At 36.2% G+C, this 15,078-nt stretch overlaps 1 protein-coding gene across 1 annotated transcript in view; it reads right to left on the reverse strand.

Moving 5' to 3' along the window:
• Nucleotides 1–15,078, reverse strand: part of TAFA4 (TAFA chemokine like family member 4) — a 217,353-nt gene that overhangs the window by 565 nt on the left and 201,710 nt on the right. The window lies entirely within an intron of this gene.

Raw genomic sequence — 15,078 nt, forward strand, 5'->3', positions numbered from 1 at the left:
GAGTTCCTTGACAAAGGAACTTTTTTTGACAAGTGTGTGTGGCTTTAAACTTTCCATGGGAAGGAAGAAGAGAAATGTGTCCATATACAGGCCATGATTCTAATTCTCAGGAACATAACAAGTGGATCATATCCAAGGTTACATTTTCAAGTCTTGTGTATGGATTTATTCATTGACTCCCCACCGAGTTAATGGGAATCAGACTGATAAATTATAACACATAAATTTATTTAAATTAAGGGCCAGACATCTAGCAATGCTCAAAATCAAATTAATTTTCCTCTTATGACCATACTCAGATAACCATTCTGAAGAAGAAAGTAATTATCTAACCTTACAAGGAGGCCTACAGAACCATCAAATAACCCTTTCTGTTGGAAGGCTCTATCTAGTCTGAGATTCCTCCAGTTCATCTGAAGGTCATTTGTAAAAGTCAACATCCAAAATGGTTTTAAGCAATGACCGTGCTTTAAGTGGTGATACAAATGTTTATTTAATGCTTGTTCCGTGCCACCCACTGTGCTAGGAGTCTACCCTTATGCTGCTGCACTCATCTATGACAGTGGTTCATTTGGGGATGACTTGCTCTCAGGAGACAATTGGTAATCTCTGGTGACATTTTTGGTTATCACAAGTAGAAGAGGTGCTTCTGGCATCTAGTAGGTGGAGATCAAGGATGCTCCTAAACATTCTACCATGATCAGGGGCAACTCCCACAGCAAAGAATCATTTGCCCAACATGTCGAAAGTACTCAGGTTGAAAATCACTGACGTAGGATTAGTCTTCCTTTTCATTCAACTGTGCATGTCTCATTCATTCATCACATGTTTACTGAGCACCTATAATGGGTCATGCTCTGTCCTAGCTGCCGAGGACATACAGAATATTTCTCTTTATAATAAGAAACTCAGAGTGTATGCATTGTTTTTCAAAAGGTAGCTCAAGCATCATCTGTGTTACAATCACCAGGAATGCTTCAAAAATGCAGATTCCTGAGGCCTAACCCAAGAATTTTGGCCTTCCTGAGCCAAAAATCTCTCAAGAGAAGGCCCAAGAAATTGCACTTTTTTTTTTTCATTTTAAAATTTAAAAAAGAAAGTTTTAACTATTAAAAACGCAACACATGTAATGCATGCCATATAAAATATTTTAATAAGACAATGAATTGTATGGAATCATATGGAATATTTGAAAATTTCAAGATAAACTAAGTACACAAAATTAACTGACTTTCATTCTACCAAGTTTCATAGGTGTTAGATAATTTAATATGTATGCCAACCCTTTTCAGTAAATGTTGCTCATATTAATACCAACTGCAAGCAAGTAGGACCAAGATCCAGTCAGCTCAAGAGCTGACATCCAGAGGTGCTAAGGGACTTGAGCAGGTTCAGGAGGCTGAGATGTGGCAGCATCAGGACTCAAACCCCACAGAGATTGTGGTATCCACCTTCCCAAATTAGGTTGGCCCTGCCAAATTGCCCTGGGCCCGTCCCAGCTGTTCACGGTTATCCCATCTCCTCTTGTCCTCAGGAGCAACCAGTCCAGAGAGCCATCCCCAACCCCATGCCAGCTGCCAGAGAGAGCCAACCTTGAATCAGGATCTTTATCCGAATCCCGGTTAGATTTCCAATCTATTTGTTGTAACTAGAGATAAATGAATATTTCTAAATGTCCATAAGAGGAAAAATTGTTCTATTTACAAACTATACCTGACTATCTTCTAAAGAAGATATGACCCAAGGAAAGGCTCAGACCTCAGTTCTAAAAGTGAGAAGGCATATGTGTGACTCTCTCTCTCAAAAGCACCCCAAACTGTACTTCTAATACATTTCCCAGATAATTCTAATGCTCACAAACTTTGAGGCTCAATTTTCCAGGAGGTAAGAGAAGCATGCAATTACATAAATTACAGTGTAACCAGCCAAATATTAAAATAGATAGATAGATTAAATGCCTATTCAAATTCTACTTGGTTATAAAGCTTAATCCTTCCACTATGGGAAATTTTTTTGGCTGCCCCAGAATGCAGTCATCTCCAGGGTTTTTCCTTTTCCATCTAGGATGTAATCCCTTTGAGGATCATGGCTTTGTATTTCCTGGGGTGACTTTGGGGACCACCAAAGGCTCAGCCAGGAATTGTAGCCTCATTATTGAACAGTGGGAGGCAGAGGGAAGGAGGAGAAAGCAAAATAGATTCTATGAAACAAATAAAAATTCTTATTTTCTAAACACCAAGATAAATAGTGGGTTGATATCTATCTAAAACATGAGTCCACCTGGACTAATTCTCTCAAAGCAATTGGTCCAATTCTAGCATTTAAGAAGTCCTTTTACTAGGGTGGATTTTTTTTCCCCCTTCTGAGGGTTTGTCAAAGAAAAATAACAAAACAGATCACCTGTTTCTTCAGTGACGGGAGATTTATTATCAACATATCAATCCCATTCTCATCCACCATGGTGAAGATCCCAGCTGCTCAGAACCCTCCTCTGACACAATTCTCAGTCACAGTCACCTGTGGTCCAACAGTGAACCTTCCTGGACTGTGCGAGAAGCAGAGGACACTGCTCTGTAGGGGACATGTGGATTTTGTGTCTGTCCCAGATAACTCCAGTCAGTTTTTTTGTGGGGGTTGATTTTGGAGAATTGGCTCTGGTGCTCAAAATGGCTCCTGAACCACAGAATATAAATACCAAAGACACTGGAAGAGGACATGTAAGAGACTATTTTAGAATAATTCAAGTGCTGCTACCTTCCCCAGACCCTGTCCAAAGGGCTGGTCTGGGAGCTGGCAATGCTGTCTTTTCATCAGTCACATTTAAGCATGCAGGGTGCTAGTGAAATTAACTAGAAGGGGAGCTTTAGAGATTGGCCACAGTTAAGGTTGTCTACAGCCCTTGCAAACTTTGCTGATATGGCACCTCCCTAGTTTTTATGTGGATTGTCATGAGTTTGAGATCAAGGATCAAGGAAGATACAGAGGAACCACACCCCATATCCTGAGATCCCATCCACAATCGCTTGGGATGTATCTGAGGTGTTGTACTGGCTACAGGCCTACTTACTGGCCTACAAGTTGGTGTGAACACTCCCTTCTGGGCCTTCAGGACAGCTAATACCAAAACTTGTGATTGGATATATGTGTGTTTATTGTTTTAAGTAGGCCTTGGCAGCAGTCTGCAAAGCCTATCTCACATGGGAGATAGTGCAGATGTTAAGGTGATTGTCTGCCATCCTGCAGAAAAATCTTTGCTAAGCAAAGGAAATACCTTACGTTAAGAAATAGTTGTGCAGATCCTTGTGGCCTCTACCTGTTTCATTAGAGTTCTGACACAGGAGAAAAAAAATTAATCATTTGGAGTTGCCACCATGACTTGCACAGGTCAGTTTCCTCATGAAAGATCAAAATTTTTCCCCACACAAACGTTTCAAATAGGTGATTAGACTGATTCTGCTATCCAATTCATACAGGGAGATAATTCACTCAATGCAACCCTAGAATGAATTTTGAAAGACAGAATATAAGTACCAGTGATACTAGAAGAAGATACGTAAGATGTTATTTTAGAACAATTTAATATTTTGCAGTGTTTTAGATTTCTACCTATTTATACAAGCAACCCCAAATCGGCTTTCACCCCATTTTAAAACAACTCCTTCCACTACCACCAGCCAAGCTCTCCCAGCCCCACCCAGTACACCATGAAAAAGATGTGAGTGTAAAGTGTGCAAATGCAATGCAAATCAAACAATTGTGGGTGTGTTACACATGCCAATAAGGAATCCAACAATTCACCAATTTCCATTTAGGAACTGCCTGCAGCTACAGTTTTCAGAACTGATGAAATGTTCAGACACTAACACACTTTTTGTCATAGTAATGAGGTAAAAATGGGAAGTGATACAAAAGACAACCTTTTATTACAAATTTCTTTCTGGCAGTTTGGTCAGGTTTAGAAATGTTTCATTAAAGGACATGCAGCCAGAGTCCATGATTTGGAAAAGGGTGGATAATTTTCCAAAGCAAATACAGGCTCTTTCCCTATTCACTATAGCACCCAAATACCAACACTTCACCTGTATGTGGCTGGTGAATCCAACGGAATGACAAAGTGAGAAAATTATTCCATTCAACGTTTTGTTATTGATATTGATCCGTGGAACCAAATGCATGAGTGGTATTAGGAGTGATTCTTTAGATGGCTAAAACAAATGTTAACTCAGGGTAAACAAGTTAGGAGAGAACATGATGCATGGTACAATCAGAGAAAGTCACCAGAGAGAAATCGACTAGGCTCTTGTTTAGGCCTCTAGACATGGTCCTAAGGCAGAGGTTTTGCTAGAAATGAGATAATGCTAAAAAATGTAATGCTTTAGGGCAAACTTTGGGCTTTGTCGACAAATGTTTATTTCAGTTTTACAAGCACTTCCCAGATGTCTGTGCTGCTATATTGGGTAAAATCTTGCTTAAAACTATCAGGCAGACATATATGTCTTCTTCAGGTCCCTTCCAGGCCAGTGAGAGCTGCAGCTGACACGACCAAGCCACGGGAGGAGGACTGAGGAGTGGCTCCTGGTCTTTCAGTGCAGCAAGAACAGTGGAACTAATGACTTCTCTCAGGCCCATAAAGAAAAATTCCCTCACTTAATCTTTGACCTCTTGATATTTCTCATTTTCACCCTATCTCCCTATTTACTGTTTATACTCATGAGATACCGAGCAATCGCTGAATAGCTGTCAAAAGAGAGGAGCTGAAACCTTGGAAATTACCATCTAGAGGCTAAAATATAAGAATGGTATTTCTGAACAAAACGTGCGAAACTCACATACAGATGGAATATTACTTTTTATGAATCGAGACGTCAGGCAAACCAGGATCAAGTGAAAGGAAATGTCTTTGAAATAACCGTGTTTGTGATTTATTCTCATCTCTTATATTTCAAGCTAATTATCTTTGTTTGAGGTGAAAAACTAAAAAGACTTAATCTGTTTTTGAAGTTCATCCCCATCAAATTAGGCAGAATATATATATGTAGCTTCTTGCTGATGGGACTAGGATCCAGCAATTATTTAAAAATTAATAGCAACTGCCTTTGTAATATTTTACTTTTTGACAAACCTCACCATTTGCTGATTCCTGAGAGGCTTATAATTGTTCTAATTCTCTAAGGAAGCCAACTTATGTGCCACCAAACTAGTCACATCAATTTAAGATGAGAAAGGAAAATTGAGGCTTTATCTTAACGGGGTCATTTTTCGGTAAAACATGTAATGTATGCGAAACGTCTTAGCTGTGTGGATAATTATTAAGGCATTAAGTGGTAGTGATTAAAAGTTGAGCTCTGGAATAAGTTACACATATAATAGAAGTTCTGTGCTTCTATTGTCTATTCGAGCTAGTTTCTTATCCCTTCCAGCCACCATTTTCTGATTGGTAATATGGGAATAATAACACCTATCTCATGGAGTTGTAGGTAATAAATAAGTGCCCGGCATACAAATAAGCCAGATTTTATTACTATAATTCTTCTATTTCAAAAATATTTTCCTTCTCATAAAGAAGTAAAAGGAGACTAAATTACTGAGCACCCAAGTATTGGACTACATAATATGTAATATGTTTCTATTTATTCCATTCATACCTGGAAAATTAGTACGGCCCTCTCTGCAGAAGAGAACAATGAAAAGGAGAGAGACAGGTATATGCCCATGGTCTCCCAGCTACTCTGCTGTAGAATCAGGATTTGAACTTGACTTGCTTAGACACCACACCCCAGGGCTCCTATCCACTACAGAGCGCTGCTGTGTGCTCCGGGGCTCTGCCTGGGGTGTCTGAAAAGTAGACAGTGGTGGGGAATGAGGAAACCAGGGTCCCCTGAGAGGCCATGTAACTTTCACAGGACCCCACCTGGTGACAACACTGAGACTGAGTCCAGCCTTCTGCCTCCTGTTAGGACCAGATTCCTGTGTTTTCAAAAGTAGCAAAGGCAGGTCAAGTCCATCTTGCGCTTCAAATCTCCTGCCTCTTCTTCCAGGCTATGGTTAAACCAGATATTCCCCCCCCCCAAAGATGGCTATTCTAAATTTGAAACACCAAATCTATTTTATACTAAATTATCAAATATGTGGCTCTTCTAAATTATTTATTCTTTTTCATTAGGGCTGTTTTACTTACTTGCTACGTAGCAGGTTCAATTTGTTATAGACTTGAATAAACTAATTCCAGTAATACCAACATGATGCTATTTAGTGATTCACATTTTACTGTAGATTCACACAACAAATATGGGGTCTACATGATCTCTTCCTGTTATTACCTCTGGGACATCATTCCTTACTGTTTGCCCCTTCACATGCTCATTCCACTCCAGCCAGACTGACCCCTCACTCCTACCTGTGTTCCTTTTTCTAATTCTTATCATGCCTTAGAGCCTCGGCACTGGCTTCTACCTGGGATGTTTCTCCCCCAGATATCCTCTTGGTTCCCTCCATCACCTCCTCCAGGCTTTTGTTTATATGTCACCTCTTCAGTAAGGGCACCTAACCCCCCCACCCCCATTTAAAATTGCAATCCAACACTCCTCTTGACTACTCCTAAACTTTTGCTTTCCCTTCCTTTGCTTTATTCGCTGCCTTGTACGATATGTAATTAGGCTTATTATTTATAGCCTATCTTGCCTGACCTGAATATAATCTCCACAAGGGCAGGAATTTTTGCCACCTTATTTTTCTAATGAATCCAAGCCCCTAGAAGAGTGACTAGACTCATTATTTGTTGAATGAATGATTTTTGTAGTTCAAATTCATGCTTTTCTGATTTTATTTGAGACTAAGTATTCATTGAGTTGAGCCACTCTTTCATCCAGAAAAACTAGATAGATTTCCCTTGATTCATGGCTTCTTTGTATTCTTCTGCAAAATTCAATATATATATATATATATATATATATATGTATTTTTATGCATCCCCCTTGAAAGATGTAGCCAACTCCCACCCCTAACAGTGGCTCACAATGGCTATGTTTTTCTTCAGCAGGGCCCATCACTGGGCATGATAGGTCAGTGTTTGGGAGAATAATGTTGTTTGGGAGTCTTTTAATTTCAATTTTAATAAAAGAGAACACAGTTAATTTCCTGTATATTTATCTTTTATCTAACTGTACAATTCAAATCTGTGTCCTAATAATTTTTCAGTTGATTTTCTTGCATTTTAGGATAGAAAAAGACTTACTGCATGAAAGTTATTTTTTCTACCAGAGTATTTGTATCATTTATTTTTTGTCTTGTTGCATTGACTAAGACACCCAGTGTAACATTGAATGATAGTGATAATACCAGACATCAGCAACTTTTCTCCAGACTTTAATGGCTGCAGTTCTCATGTTTCCCTGTAAAAGATGACTCTATTTATGTTCATGAAATTGATTTTATTCATTGTTTTACTGAGATTTTTATTTACAGTATTGTAGGTTCAATTTTATCAAATCCCCTTTTAGCCTCCAGATAGATGAAATCTTCTTATTTTTCTTCCTTGCTCAGAGGTTGGCAAAACGTACTCTTGTTTACATAAAGTGGTATTGAAATAGCCACACCCACTCATTTACATAGCATCCAACCCTGCTTTGGGGCTACAATGACAGAGTTCAGTACTTGCAACAGAGACTGCTTTTTCCCACAAAGCCTAACATGTTTATTGGCCTTTTAACCAAAAAAAGTTTTCTGACCCCCATTTTAGCCTACTCATATACATATATTAGATTAATAAAATTACCAATGTTCAACCATTCTTACACTACTTAATATAAACACTACAATGTCATGTTGTTAATTCTTTGAATACTTTGCTGAATTCATTTGGTCATTTTTCTTTCAGATTTTTAAACTTTAAGGAGATTGGTCTGTAAGTTTGTGGTACTACCTGTCAGATTTTGGAATTACTATTACATTACTTTGATAAAACTAAATTGGGAAGGTTTCCATCTGCATTGGTTAGCTCAGGTTGGCATAACAAAATACCGCTGACGGGGTGGCTTCAACAACAACTTTCTCATAGTAGGCTGGGAAGTCCAAGGTCTAGGTGCAGGCTGAGTCAGTTTCTGATGAAGGCTCTCTTCCTGCCTCCTCGCTGCATTCTCACATGGCAGAGAGACAGAGCTCTCGGATGTCTCTTATTATAAAGTCACCAGTCCCGCCAGAGTAGGACCCCACCCTTATGATTTCATTTAACCTTAATTACTTCCCAAAAGTCCCATCTCCAAATACAGTCACATTGCGGATTGTGGCTTCAACCTATGAAGTGGGAGAGGGACACAATTAAATCCATAGCACCTTCTTTATATGTGCTCTGAAACGCAGTAAGTCATTTCATAGACTCCCCAACATAATAGTTTTGTACCCTTTTCAACTTGTGAGTATGCTGATCTTGAGTCAATTTTATTAAGTATTCCTCTGAATAAACATTCATTTAACCTAGATTTTCAAGTACACACAAACATTAAAGAGCATTTTTTATAATTTAAAAATCTCTTCCATATGTACTTATAAGCTCTTTCTCATTCCAAAGTTGTCTTGCCTTTTTTTAATTCAAAGTAGTAAAAATCTATTTTATTGGTCCTTTTACATATATGTCTGGCTCTTTCTGTTTCCTCTCAAGTCCCTTTTAGCTTTTCAATTGACTAATTTCTGCTTTACTCTTAATTCTTTCAAAGTTTTGTCAGTTATTTTATTGTTCTTTGTATATTATTGAACTGAATATGTATTTGCTGTTGTTTTTTGTTTCTCAGTGGAACCATTGAAGATGAGGATTATTTTTTCTTTTGAGGTTTCTTATTCCTGCTTCCTATAAACTTTAATAAGTACAAGTTTCATTAACAATACTTTTTGAAGGTCTGTAATCTCACTGTTGAAATGGCAGCACTTCACATGTTTCCCTGTAAATGATGACTGTTTGACCTAAGATTCATTAGATTTAGTTTCCAGCAGGTTAACCTTTTGCTATGTTGCACTTAGATGTGCCTTGTACTGCTTGTGCTGCAGGGACTTTTTGAGATTTTGTATTGACTTTTTGATTCTAGTACCCCTCTTTTTCTCTGTGCAGACTCGAGGAGCAGCTCTCTATAGATCACCAAGACAATAAGTGTTCCCATCACCCAGTCCAAGTGCCTTCTTGCAGTAATGGCTATTCATAGAATGGTAATGGAATGGCTTTATAGCTACTTAATTTTTTGTCTCTGTTGTGACTGAACCACTGGGAGAAACAAGAATGTGAGATATTCAGAAATACTCAGACACACAGTCTTAATAGAACCTATCTATAAACTCAAGTTCTTTACATGCACCCCAACTTATCCCAAGATGTGGCGTTACATGGGTTACTCAACCTCTAATTACTGGCAATAAGAATCTGATTCATGCCAGTTTTGATTTCTTTTCTACATAAGTTACCTGTGAATTTTCTTATTATGGTATCATTATCATAAAGCATGGGCCATTTCAAGGGCAACTGAAAATGGAATATGCAGTTTAGTCTGGGGTGAAACTCACTCTCTACTTGGTGAAATTCCAGCTGTGCTCTTGGCTTCTGCCTCTTTCCCATCATTGAAAATATTTGACAGTTCTCTTGGCTTTATCTCCCTATGTTTTCCTCCATAGATGTCGTCTTTTTTGAAAAAGAAACTGACCGCTTATTTTAGAATGCTTTTATTTTTCATTTTTTTCCACATTTATTGATGTAAAATTGACAAATAGAAATTGTATATATTGTAAGGTTTGCAACATAATATTTTGATAGATGCATATACTGTGAAATGATTACCACAATCAAGCTAATCAATATATCTATCATCTCACATAGTCATCTTTTTTCTTTTTCTTTTTTACAGCAGTGAGAATACTTAAAATCTATTCTGTTAGCAAATTACAATAATTTCATACATTATTATTAACTATGGTCACCACACTGTACATCAGGTCTCCAGAAATTATTTCTAGCCTTATTGCCCTGGGTACAACCTTTAGTACAATGGTTAATAAAATGGTGAGAAGAGACATCTTTCACTGACCATTCAATCTTTCACCTTTAAATATGATGTTTGTGCAAGGGGTTATTTAAATTTCTTTTTTATTATGATAAAATACATATTTAATATAAAATTTACCATTTTAACTGTGAAATTCAGTGGTATTAAATATATTCACAATATTGTGTGATATATATTCAAAACTTTTTCATCATCCCAAACAGAAATTTTGTGTCCATCAAACAATAACTCCCCATTTCTCCCTCCCCACAGACCCTGGTAATCTCTGTTCTATTTTCTGTCTTTGTGCCTATCCTAAGTGTCTCATGTAAGTGGAATCATACAATATTTGTCCTTTTGTGCCTAGTTTATTTCACTTAGCATGATAATGACAAGGTTCATCCATGTAGTAGCATATTATCAGAATTTCTCCCCTTTTTACGGCTGCATAATCTATTGTATGGATAAACCACATTTTGTTTATCCATTCATTTGTCAATAGACATTTGAGTTGTTTTCACCTTTTGGCTATTATTAAAAATCCCCCTATGAATATTGATGTACAAATATCTGTTCAAGTGCCTGCTTTCAATTCTTTTCAGTATATACCTAGAGTAGACTTATTGGACATATGATAATTCCATGGTAATAGAATGATAATTCTATATTTAAGTTTTTATGGAACTACCAAACTATTTTCCAAAGTAGCTGCACCATTTTACATTCCCACCAACAGTGCATAAGGGTTCCAATTTCTCTACATTCTCACCAGCACTTATTTTCCAATTTTTTATCATAGCCATCCTAATGGGTATGAAGTCATATCTTGTGGTTTTTATTGTAAATTCCCTAATGATCAGTGATGTTGAGCATATTGTTATGGGCTTATTGGTCATTTGGATATCTTCTTTGGAGCTACTTCTATAGCTATATCTATAGCTATAGAAGTCCTTGCCTACTTTTTAATTGGGTTGTTGCTGACTCGTAGAAATTCTTTATATATTCTGGATATTAATCCATTATCAGATAATATTTGCAAGTATCTTCTCCCATTCCTTGGATTGCCTTTTCACCCTCTTGTTAGTTTTCTTTGATGCACAGAGGTATTTACTTTTGATGAAGTCTTATTTATCTGTTCGGGATTTTTTGATGCTATTTGTTTATCTATTTGTGCTTTTGGTGTCATATCCAAAGAATCAGTGCTAAATTCAATGTCATGAAGATTTTCTCCTATGTGTTCTTCTAAGAGTTTTATAGTTTAAGCTATTATCTTTGATCTATTTTGACTTAATTTTTGTATATGGTGTAAGGTAAGGTTCCAACTTTATTCTTTTGCATGTGGATATCCAATTTTCCCAGCACTATTTGTTGAAAAGACTGTTCTTCTTTCTCCATTGAATGGTGTTGTCATTCCTGTCAAAAATCAATGGGCCATACTTAGGAGAGTTTATTCCTGAGCTCCCTATTCTTTTCTTTCTTTTTTTTTTTTTTTAGTCTCTGTGTCTATCCTTATACAAGTACCACACTGTTTGATTTTTATAGCTTTGTAATATAGTTTAAGATCAAGGAGGGTGATGCCTCTAGCTTTGTTCTTTTTCAAGATTTGTTTGGCCATTTGGAGTTCCTGGAGATTCCAAATAAATTTTAGGATCAAAATTCTCTTTTGATTTTTATAATACTTGTATTGAATTGGTAGATTGCTTTGGGTAACATCATCATCTTAACAATATTATATAAGTACTCCAAACCATAAACATGGGATGTCTATTCATTTACTTATGTGTTCTTTAATTACTTTCAGTAGTGTTTTCTAGTTTTTGATGTATAAGTCTTCTGTCTCTATGGTTAATTTCTTCCTAAGTATTTTATTCTTTTTGATGCTATTGTATTAACAAAAGAATTGTTTTCTTAATTTCCTATTTGGTTTATTCATTGCTAGTGTAGAGAAGTATAACTGATTGTGTTGATTTTTGTATCCTGCAACTTTGTTGAATTCACTTATTAGCTCTAATAATTTTTTGTGGAATCTTTTGCGTTTTCTAGGTATAAAATTATTTCATCTAAAGGAGAGATAATTTCACTATTTCTTTACCAATATGTCTTTTTTTTCTTGCCTAATTGCTATGGCTAAACGTCCTGTACTATTTTGAATAGAAGTAGGAAAAGCTGCCATCTTATCTTCCTCCTGATCTCAGAGAAAAGCTTTCAGTCTTTCATCACTGAGTATGATGTTGTTAGCTGTGGGTTTTTCATATATGGTCTTCATCAGGTTGAGGAAGCTTCCTTCTATTTCTAGTTTATTAGAGTTTTGTTGTTTTTTTTTTTTTTTTTATCATGAAAGGCTGTTGAATTTTGCCAAATGCTTTGTCTGCATCAATTGAGATGATCATGTGTCATTTTTTTCCTTTCTTCTCCTAATGTGATATATTACATTTATCATTTTTTATTTGTTAAACTATTCTTGTATTCCAGAAATGAATCCCATTCTTGATATGCTGCTGAATTCAGTTTGCTAGTATTTTGTTGAGGATTTTGGCATTAATATTTATAAGGGATATTCGTCGGTAGGGTTTGTTTTCCTTGTAGTGTCTTCGTCTGGCATTGATATCAGGGTATTTCTGGCCTCATAGAGTTAGTTTGAAAGTAGTCCCTCCTCTTCAATTTTTTGGGAGAGTTTGAGAAAGATTGGTTTTAAATATTGTTGGCAGAATTCAAAGTAATGCCTTCTGGTCCTGGGTTTTTCTTTGCTGGGGGTGGGGGGGTTGATTCAATCTCCTTAAAAGTTCTGTATCTATTCAGATATTATTCTATTTCTTCATCAGTCAGGTTTGGTGGCTTATGTCTTTCTAGGAATTTGTTCATTTCATCTAGGTCATCCAATTTGTTGGTGTGCAATTGTTCATAGTATTCTTTTACAATCCTTTTAATTTCTGTAAAAATCGGTATTAATACCCTCACTTTTATTTCTGATTTTTAGTAATCTAGTATTTTCTGGTTTTTTTTCTTAGTCCAGTTAAAGGTTTTTCAATTTGATTGATCTTTTCAAAGAGCTAACTCTTGTTTTCATTGATTTTTCTCTAATGGTTTTCTAGTCTCTATTTTATCTCTGCTCATTTTTTTATTTCCTTCCAATAAAAATAATCTTTTTATTTCTTTCCTCTTGCTGGTTTCAGGTTTACTTTGCTATTCTTTTTCTAGTTTTTTAAGGTGTACAGTTAGGTTATTGATTTGAGATTTTTTATGCATTTACAGCTATAAATTCCCTCTTAGCATTGTTTTTGCTGCTTCCTATTAGTTTGTTTCATTTTAATTCATCTCTAAGCATTTTCTAATTTCCTTTGTAATTTCTCCTTTGACCCATTGGCTGTCTAAGTGCTAGGTTTTCTTTTACCTGATTCCCTTTATCAGGTTGAAGGAATTCTCAATAGCTAGCTTGCTAAGAGTTTTTATAATGAATGGACATTGAATTTTATCCAGAAATATTTCTGCATGCATTAAGATGACCATTTGTCTTTTCTCCTTTTTTCTATTAGTATGGTGAGTTACACTGGTTGATTTTCAAATGTTAAACCAATTTTGAATTTCTGGGATTAAGGTCACTTGATCAAAATGCACTCTTCTTTTTATGTTTGGCTAGACTTGATTTAGTAATATTTTGTTGAATATTTTTGTGTCTTTTGTCTTAAGGAGTATTCAACTCTAGTTTTCTTTTGATGTCTTTCTCCAGTTTTGATATTAGGATAATACTGGACTCAATAATATGGGAAGTGTTTGCTATTCCTTTATTTTCTGACGGAGTCTACGTAGAGTTGGTATTATGCATTGGTTGATAACACTAGACAATAAAACTATCTGCTCCTTTCCTCATTCCTTCACTTTTTTCTTCCTTCTTTCCCTCTTGCATTTATTTACCGAATATTGTTGAGGGCCCTGATAGGTGGAGTAATGTAATGAACAAGAGTAATTGGCTCTGGCCAGACTGCCTGGGTTCAAATCCTTCCTCCTTCACTTAGTAGCTGTATTACTGTAGGTAGGTTACTTAACCTCTCAGTTGTCAATTTTCTCAATGATAAGATAAAGATTATAGTTGTAGTTACCTCATATAACATTGTAAGTAATGAATGGCATAACATTAACTTTTTGAACAGTGACTAGTACACTTTAAGTACCATGTAAGTATAAGTTGTTATTATCAATATCTGCCACTTACTAACCGTCTAGCAGGGAAGACAGACACTAGACAAGTTACTATAAATATGCTAAGTATTATAAAAGGATGATCTCAGAGATACCAATGACTAAGATGTGTTCATTGCCTTCAAGTAGTTCACATTGCATTAGGGAAGATATAAAAGACACGAAAATAAATAATCCTAATCCAACAAGCTAACTGCTAACAGGAGTTGTGTTCAAAACACTGTAGCACAGAGGAGGGAGGGACTTATGGCCCATGGTGGTTTACAGAGAAAGTATTCTCTGGGCTGAGTCTCTAATTCCAGTCGTTGGGTTGTGTGTGTGGATTCATGGGAGACATTAATGTCAGTTAGCAAAATAAAACACCTAACATTTTCACAAGTATGTTAATGTTTGTTTTACAACCAGCTGGCTACATTTTGGACAGAGACAGACTCCATCAATATTTTCATATGCTGATTCTTGGAATGGAGGCATAACAGATAGTTAGCAAATGAAAGATTCTCTTTCACAATAAAAGTGTAAACAAGAGTAAAAATTTAATGCAGGGATGATTCCTTCTACTGTAGATGCCTAATTATCAAGCCAAATACCAAGTAAAAGAGGCCACAATTTTATCAAATGATGTAGGAAGGCTTTCTTTTACAATGAAAAAGTTTTAAAGACGTAAACTATGAGCACAAGAGAGCTGTTGAGAATTTGAGAATAAATTTAAGTTGAATAGAAAATGCCCTCACCTTTAGAATAGGAGCAAAACAATGTAGTGGCTGAATTTGATAAAATTACTGTTTGGTGAAATTATCCAATTGAAGTGTAATGTTGAGGCAACTTTATGTGTTTCTAACTCTTTTTTCTAGTGATA

This window comes from Eulemur rufifrons, chromosome 7, assembly GCF_041146395.1.
Source record: "Eulemur rufifrons isolate Redbay chromosome 7, OSU_ERuf_1, whole genome shotgun sequence".
NCBI lineage: Eukaryota > Metazoa > Chordata > Mammalia > Primates > Lemuridae > Eulemur > Eulemur rufifrons.